Here is an 8579-nt window from a genome sequence, read left to right on the forward strand (position 1 = left end):
CAGGAATGAAGAACTCCTTGCCTATACACCCTGATAAAAGTAACTCTTGCACCTTTTTAAATCCAGCTGAAATACTATCCTATGCAAACATGTTACTTTTTCGTCTGTGCTTCAAGTTTAAACTGAAAGTGATCCAAAAAAACATGAATAATGGATCACATAGTAAACACTTTGACCCCTTTTTATTTTCACTTTTTCTGCAGCAATATTATCTTGATCCCTTTGGACACCTTTTGAAAGTAAATAATGTAACATTATAGCAAGATAGGCAGTTCGTCCATGCAGTGTGTTTCTCTTACAATTTACTTCCCAAAGTATTTTAGCCTTGAAACAGTCTCTCTAAGTAGCTTTGAAGAGCTTCTCTGCTGCAGCTTATTTGTATGAAAGACCTAATACTTTTTTCTTAATAAATGTTAGGGATAATTATTAAGCTTTTTAAATAAAATTATGAAGAAATAAATACAAAATTAAGATGTTTTTTTTTCTATGTTCTTGAGTCTTCTCTTAGTACTACAGCTGCTAAATTGGTCAACAGATGGCAACATAGCATTAGGCATGGAATGTGACTTTGAGAAGATCACAGCCACTCTGTGAGAACATGTGCAATGGAGACACTGGAGAGTATTAGACTGATAATTGAAAAATACATTACAAATCAAAGAAAACAGGTAAAGCAATACTTAAAATCTGTAGGCAAAATGTCAATTCACTTAAAATTTGCCAAGCACATCAAACCATAGAGTAAGAGAAAAATGCAAAACCAAATAAACAAGTAAAGCAAATGACATTGGAATCATGCACACAGCAGTTCACTGTGTTTTAAAGGGATTATATTGAATTCTATTTGCAATTTGAGTTACCTGTTTTCTTTTCTGTATAAATAGGCACTGACATCATGCATTTACCCCAGCTGAAAGTAATTGCTAAAATGGTGTCTTCCTTAGTATGTGTGCAATCACCCAAAAGCAATAGTGGATTGTTTTTGCAATAATCCATTTGCTAAACCATTGACTAAATTCTGCTGGTAAAGAGTTGTATGTTCTTTTCTTTAAAACCAGTAAGAATAGAAGCTTTCTGTCAGTGTGTCTGATTTTAGAGTCACTACCTTTTGCCAGAAAGGGTCTGGGCAAATGGAAGTTGCCCTGAGAGAAAGATGTCTGTCAACACTACCTCAAGCTGCACATGTTTGTGTGGTTGCTAAAGATCTGATTCAAGTAAATGCTCATGTTTGCTTTTATTTCTCCTATATTTTGTACAGCTGTCTGCATACTGAAGACTGAATTTTATGCTGATGTGAACAAGACTATCTTTTATTTCCCAGCTATATTGAAATTTGCAGCCACACAGAACTGTGCTATTTTCATACTACTGAGAGGAAAGCTGTTACTGCTCCCTCAACAGTGGTTTTGACAATGCAGTTTTCTTGGTGGAGTCAGCACTATATCTACACAATCATGGAGAATGTGTTCAATTTCTCTCTTCAGAAAAAAAAATACTTACATAGCTAAAAATGTGATGAAGCTTAAACATTGGCTCTCAAAGACAGCGAAAATCAAAGATAAATTTATGCAGAATTTGTTTTCTAGCACTGTTTGAACAAATGAACAAAAGAGCAGCTGTACTACATAGAGCAAATGTCTGCTCTGTCTCCAGCAGTGGCCAGAAAACTGATGCCTTAGGAAGAACAGAATGCGAGAGTAAGCATGTATGAAAGATACTTCCAGAATAATCAAAAATGTGCTTGTCAGTCACCAAAAAAAAAAAAAGGAAGCAATCATTTTCTTCATGCATAAATTTATTTAGGTGGTGTTAAAAACACAGCTAGAACTTAGTAACACTGTGTAGTACAAACAGAAAACTGGAAAAAAAAAAAAAAAGCGGTTTCTATTGAGCCTCTGTTTTACATCTTCAAAAATGTTTTTTTAAAAATGTAAGTCAGCTGCAAGTCTCGTATGTTTTACTGTGCTTATCAGAAAATTGAAGAGAGTTTAATCTCTGTATGATAATAAATGTACTGGGAACAGTACATTAAGGGGTAGTGGCATTAAGTTTTTAGGAGTCACTTGCCAGGGATTGGTAGCTTGGCATGTATGGTAAAGCTGTGGGTATTTTGATCACTGTGGCTGAATCTGGACTGTGGGACATAAACATCCTTCCAAACTCAGTTCATGATGAGCAGCACATCCACTTCCTTTGTATACACCAATGCCTCCATCACTAATCAATAGGCGGCCTTGGTGCAATTCAGTTATTTTCCAGTCTGGACAAATGTGGAGGCAGGATGAAGAGCAAGTGCGTAAGACACCTAACCTACCTTGATACACATTTATGTGTTTGCCTTTTGTTAAATATAGAACTGATGAAGACTCTTTATCAGGTATAAATATCCGAACAGTAAATTAATTTTTAGTATTGTTTCTTCAGTAAAGATAAGTTATCTATTCCTGCCAATTCTGCATGTGAACAAGCTCTCTGCCTCTTCCTTTCAGAAAATAGATACGAAGATCTCTGCTTATTTGAAATAAGAACTAGACCATTTATTAAAAGATTGTCAATCAGAAGTGAGTTAGACAAAATAGTAAAATAGTTTTTCTAAAATAAAAAAAATAGCCTTTATGAATCACCTAGGGCTATTCTTTGTTACAAGTTGTTGCTCAGAGACTGGTTTCCTATTACCTTGGCAAAAATAATTTCCTCCACTGTGATTCTTTTCTATGGGGAAGAGCCTGTCAAGTTCTGTTAAACAGAGATGCAAATGAATTATTTTTTTTCTGCCTTTTGGTACAGGATCATTCATTTCACACATCTCTCCACCTCAGCAGTAAAAGTGAGACATACACTTTACTACTGAATTTCTGACAAAATACTCTTATTGTGTGAGGGCAGAGAGAGGTCTTTCAGTTGACCTTGATGCTTCATGGGTATGGTTATATAGCTTCTAGCTTCAGAACTAATGGAATTGCTTTGTGGTCCATGGCTACCTGCACAAGGCTTTAGTAATTGTCCTGGATACGTATCAAGGCAATATTTTATTCCAGTTTGTTTTCTTTGTCACTCTGTTTCTGTATACTCCATGAAGTATGCGCAGAGCATTCAGTGTTCCCTAGATATGGGAGGAATTCTTTGCATCAGAAGATTTATTTTCCCTTTTATTCACTGTTTTACCTAATTTAACATGAATGTGAGACTCTCACTTGAGAGAATGAAGCATTCATCCCTGATTTTTTGGCTAGAGGAACTGGCCACTCTTGCACTTACTAGCCTTGCTTCTTTCAAACAGCAAGAGCAATTGCTTCTTCCTCTTCAGCAGAATATGTTTCAGCTCAGTTTGTAGCTGCCTTGCAGGTGGATTTAAAACTAAGCCTCTTTATTAATATATATGGTTGCTGCTTAAGACACTAAGTGCTACACATGGCATTGCCACAGCAAAAGGTCTGAGTATTTATGTATTTCTAGACTATTTGAAGGAAAAAACCCCAAACTTTATTAAATTTCCCAGTCTCCTATACTTTTTGGGGTAGCTTAGCAAAAGAGCTTTCACAAGGTCCAGCTTTAAGGTGATTAAAGGGAGAAAGTGCTTACAAGGCTAAGGTCTGCATGTGTGTCTGGCAGACCTTGTGATCTATGACCCAGCTTGGATCCGTTTCTGCTAGGAAGTGAGAGCCTCGGCGGGTGGAGCTGCTTAACAAAGAGAAGCTGGCCAGGATTCATGTAAAGTGCAGTCTGGGAATAAGGAGAGAATGCTATTTAATGCCACGTCCGATTGCAGGAAGATATACAGTGCTGGAAACACTCCTGACACATCCGCAAAGAAAAGCTATTAGTCACTTTGATTTCATCTCCTGCTGTACTCACACTATAGTCACTGCTATGGGCTAATAGCATGTAAGGGAGTTACTTTGTCTTAGTCAAAATACTTTAAAGATCACTTAACCCTTTCAGTTGCAGACGTATGCTGGGGAGATAGAACAGCAATTTCAGAGGTAGGGTCACCTTAAGCTTTCACACACAAAGAGAAGTTTATATGCCTGTCAGTGAGTGCGTTGTTGCAGATTCACTTGGTTTAGTTTAACTGAGCTTTCCTGTGACTGTTTTTTTTTTTTTTTCAGTTTTGTACAGTCTAGTGTCTGCACATAACCTGAAGCTGCTGGGGCTGTTTCTCTGGAAAAAAATCTTTTATTTGGTGGTTGCCCTGTCTAACAACCACAGATGAGATCTGCAACAATAAACAGATGGTTAATGCTCCATCCTCATTTACTCTTCTTAAAAACAGCTGCTGCCCATTCATCTTTTTCTGATCCTGTGCTTCAGGTAGATCATCCCCAAAAGATTTACAGCTCTCAGGTCTCAACTGGTGAGTCAGGAAAGGGCACTAGACGCTTCTGTGAGGTGTTGTACCTACCACAGTAGCATTTACATTAATAACACTGTAACAGAAACTTATGTCCTGTAAAAAACTTATTTATCATCCTAAGTAATTTGAACTATTTGATATTTGATATATTATGTCTAGCAATGTTAGACTCTAATATTTCAAGGCCTTGATTTATCTGTGTAGCTAAATTTAGATAGAAGACATGTCCTGTGTATTCTGCAAAGGTCATGTACTTAAGACATATATTTAATTAAATAAATAGGTTAGTGCTCTCTTTCTCTACAATTACCAATACTTTTAGTTTTATTTATAATTAATAATTAATCTTATTTAATTTTGTCTTATTTCCATAAGTATCTCTGAAATTATTACATATACAGAGTAATACAGTAATCTTTTTCCTATAGTAATTACGCTTGCATGTTTTTAAACAATTAGGTAAGTCCAAATATATCAGAAATACATTGAGCTTGCTAGTTCAGTTTTACTGGAATCCCTAAACTACCGCCCTTTATTAGACTGACATTTTTTTTGTGGACTCGAGAGTATTTAATTTTGACTAGTAAAAGTAGTTGGTAATGCTGAAATCGAATTTATGTGAAAATAATTTTCTTTTTTTGTTTGTTTTTGGTCAGATATTTTTTTTTCCTGGACACTAGTGTGAGGAGTTGATATATGTTTCAAATAGAAGTAATGATTTCTTTAAAACAGGGATACTTTTGGACAAAACAAAGGAGTATGCATATGTGACTTCTTGCTTTCATTTTGATTAAGCAAAGATCTAACCATAACATTGGTGTCCATGTCACTAAGTAGCTGAGCTGAGTAATCTCCTACTGCTATAACTATCAAATAAATAAATAAATAAATAAACAAAATGTTTATACTTGGAGCATAAATACCATTGTATTACAGGTTTTGGTGAATTACCACTGGTTTAGAACTACAGTTTTAAGATAAATTTCCTTTTTATAATTGCCCAGGTGGCTCTGTGAACATGGATTAAAGAGATGTCTTCTCTTACTTTACAATGAGCCTGTTATTTATGTTAGCTAAAACTACATTTAATATATTGGGTTCAGTCCTGAATAAATTTTCAGCAGCCACAAGTTATGCTGTGCTTACTTGCATTTATTTGTATAATAATTGTGAACTTCTTAAAATGAATACAAACACAGTTTCAATTCAATGTTTTCAGATTCCTATTAGCATTAGATGGAAACGCTTTAGGTAAAGCATTGCAAAGCCAAGAACTTCAAGATGAGACTTTCAGAGACTCCTGCTAAAATAATTAGATGTCCTGATCACGTAACTGCTTTGTGAAAATGTGGTAGTACATTTACCTTGCAAATAGCTTCACAGTGAGTGGCTGGGGAAATGTTTGGAAACACCTCTTGAATTTCCTGGGATCCATCCCTAAGATCATATATTCTCCCTTTCCAGATCAAAGCAGGAGGCATCTGACAAGCCTTTACAAACTTTTTAGTCCCTCTGAGGACATGCAGGTGGAAGCCCTGTCTGCCCATGTGGGCTCTCAGTTCAGCCTGTGTCATGAGCTGTCCTGGTTTTAGTCCCTAATCATGTTCTATTCAAGTAATAGTGATTAGGCTTTGAGGGTATTTCTTCCATTTCCAATACCATTTGCATTTTATCACTTATCACCTAGTTTGTTCCTGTACCAACTGTGCTTCAGATGTTCTGATGATCTTCTGATCCATTGAACTTTAACACAACTATGTCAAAATATGTTGAACAGAATGTTTTGTGGGTTTTTTCCCACGAAATGTAGAATTAAAGAGATACTCTTCTCTGTACACATTGTTGATAGGCAGTGTTGTAATAAATGAACATGTGAGCCTGGGACAAGATTAAAAGCCCCTGTTCCTAGGGAGCTTATCAGGATAAGTTGCATTACAGCATTTAGAAATCTGTACTTTTTCGAAACTGTGTTTGGGCTGTTCATCCTTCCTAGAAAATGCTTATTAAGGTTTCCATGGCCATATGAGAACATTATAAAATATTAAACAGTTGTTTACTTCTTCCATCTTTAATATGTTCAATTTTTTTGCAGGCAAAATTCATGTTTCAAATGAATTTCTTTTTTACTGTGTACAAGATTTTGACCAAAGAAGCATGGCATTCTATAAACCCAGCTCAAAAGACTAGCTGAGTATAAAGAATTTCTAAGTTTAAATTCAGCACAAATACTAACCCTTTAACCAAATAGATATCTTACACTTCATAAATTCAAATAGCTAAATAGGTTATTGATTTCTCATCTGTAATGTTTCTCAGTTTCTGAAAACTGAGTCGTAAGTACAGAATTGCTAGTGGCAGTTTAATAATTTAAGTTTTACTGTGATGTGCTATTTAAGATACCAATGGGCTAAACTAATTTTGTTTTCAAATAGATTTCTTGGAAGAAAGCTAAATGCCACCAAAACATTTTCGAGAACTTGTTGGGGGTTTTGATGGTCTCTTTTTCCTTTTCTTTTTTTTCATTTCTGTCAGCTAAATTGGAGTGAAAGAAGCTACTTTCTTGGAAGTGAAATATTATTAAGGTAGACGACACTGATGCTGCTGTGAAAAGTGTGACTGTCTCTCTTGCTGTGACAAAACATTTAAGAGCACCTTCCCCCCTTCTTTGGCATTTGTCAGCGTCTTTTTAAAACATCATTGCACTGTTTTCTATTATGAAGTTAATAAAATGTCCACTTTGATTCAATAAATTACAACCGTTACCACTTTAATCATCTCAGACTACAGTGCTTGTAATAAGCATGTCAGCGATACTGAAAGAGATGAAGATCTATCTTGTAACCAGTGATGCAATGGGATTGTGCCACCTGCCCTGTGGGATCCTTGTGGGATCTGCACTGGATCTTTCTGAGCTTTTGTAGATCAGACAATGCATCCTGTTTCCATGCTTGCCTGAAAATTTGAATATTGATTTAATGTGTACGAATGGTCAGTGTGCTGGATGAGAAAAAATGTAGCCATCATTTTGGTCATTGTTTCATATGGGACAATTATTTATGACTTACTTCAATAAAACAGAGAAGAGGACATTAGATAAATGGACATGATGTGCTTCTCTGAGCTTGCCAGAGTGTCCCTTGAGTTGTAATATCTCCTCAGCAATTAATAGTGGAGTATCATAAAATGCAGTTTGCAGATGAAGGGAAATAAGAGGAATAATATAATTGCGTGGCCTAATTTTTCTGTAGTTGTAAAAAGTGTTGAAAAAACACATACTCAAGACTGAGAAATTGTCAGTAGTGAAATTACACAATACATCAAGACATTAACTAATCTGAATATGTACAACTGTACTGGAAACTAAAAAGGAGAATTTTTGTGGAAATTGGGAAAGAGAGGAACTTTTAACCTGAGATTTCTTATCTACCCCACACCAAATTTACTGTTGATATCTTTAAATGACACTCAGTACCTCAAACTGGTCTGATCTTTACTAACATTATTTCTAATTTTGATGGTTTTTATTGAGTATGGGCATTGGGCAAACATGGAGCCAAAGCCAGAACAATACTCTGTTTTCCCATAAATTCTAACATGGCAATTAACTGAATCAAAACAGTCAAAAAATGAAGGCACTAAATGAATTTACACACTTAGTGCGTTTTACAGTTGTTGAAGAATTTCCTTTCTCAACTGTTTTCTTGGAAAGATTGAATTTCAGCTCACAGATTTCCTGGTTCAGTTGTTGGTTGGGGAAATACCTTGAATGGAGGCTCAGGTGACACTTTTATTACAGCCAACAAAGTATATTTGCATAAAGCTGTTTTCAAGTGTAATTGTTTTTCAAACAGACAAAATACTATCCCAATTGTGGCAGCATGACATTTTAGTCTAACAAAGATATATGACTTTTGCTTCATTTAGATATAATTCTAAATAATATAGGTTGCATTAATTTTAAATATCTTTTAAACAAAGTTCTAAATTTAAGATGCTGCTCTGCTAAACGTGTTGCCTTGCTGCTTTCTTGTACTCTTGCTAGAGTTCAGGATAACGCTGGTACAAGAAGAGAGTGCAGTCATTGCAGGGAAACTCAGTCCCTTTAAGGCAGCAAAGAGGAATTACATCTGTTTAAACAGAATGTGGAATAGCATCCTGGCTCTCCTCCGTAGGGCATGTGCAGCACTGGAGAGTAAAAGAGACTTTCATTCAGTCAAAATGCTCT

At 35.6% G+C, this 8579-nt stretch overlaps 1 protein-coding gene across 1 annotated transcript in view; it reads left to right on the top strand.

The window, feature by feature from the left end:
- METTL25 (methyltransferase like 25) overlaps nt 1–8579 on the top strand; it is a 59040-nt gene that overhangs the window by 44409 nt on the left and 6052 nt on the right. The gene's annotated exons all lie outside the window — the stretch shown is intronic.

This window comes from Chaetura pelagica, unplaced genomic scaffold, assembly GCF_000747805.2.
Source record: "Chaetura pelagica isolate M959 unplaced genomic scaffold, ChaPel_1.0 scaffold50, whole genome shotgun sequence".
NCBI classification, from domain to species: Eukaryota; Metazoa; Chordata; class Aves; order Apodiformes; family Apodidae; genus Chaetura; species Chaetura pelagica.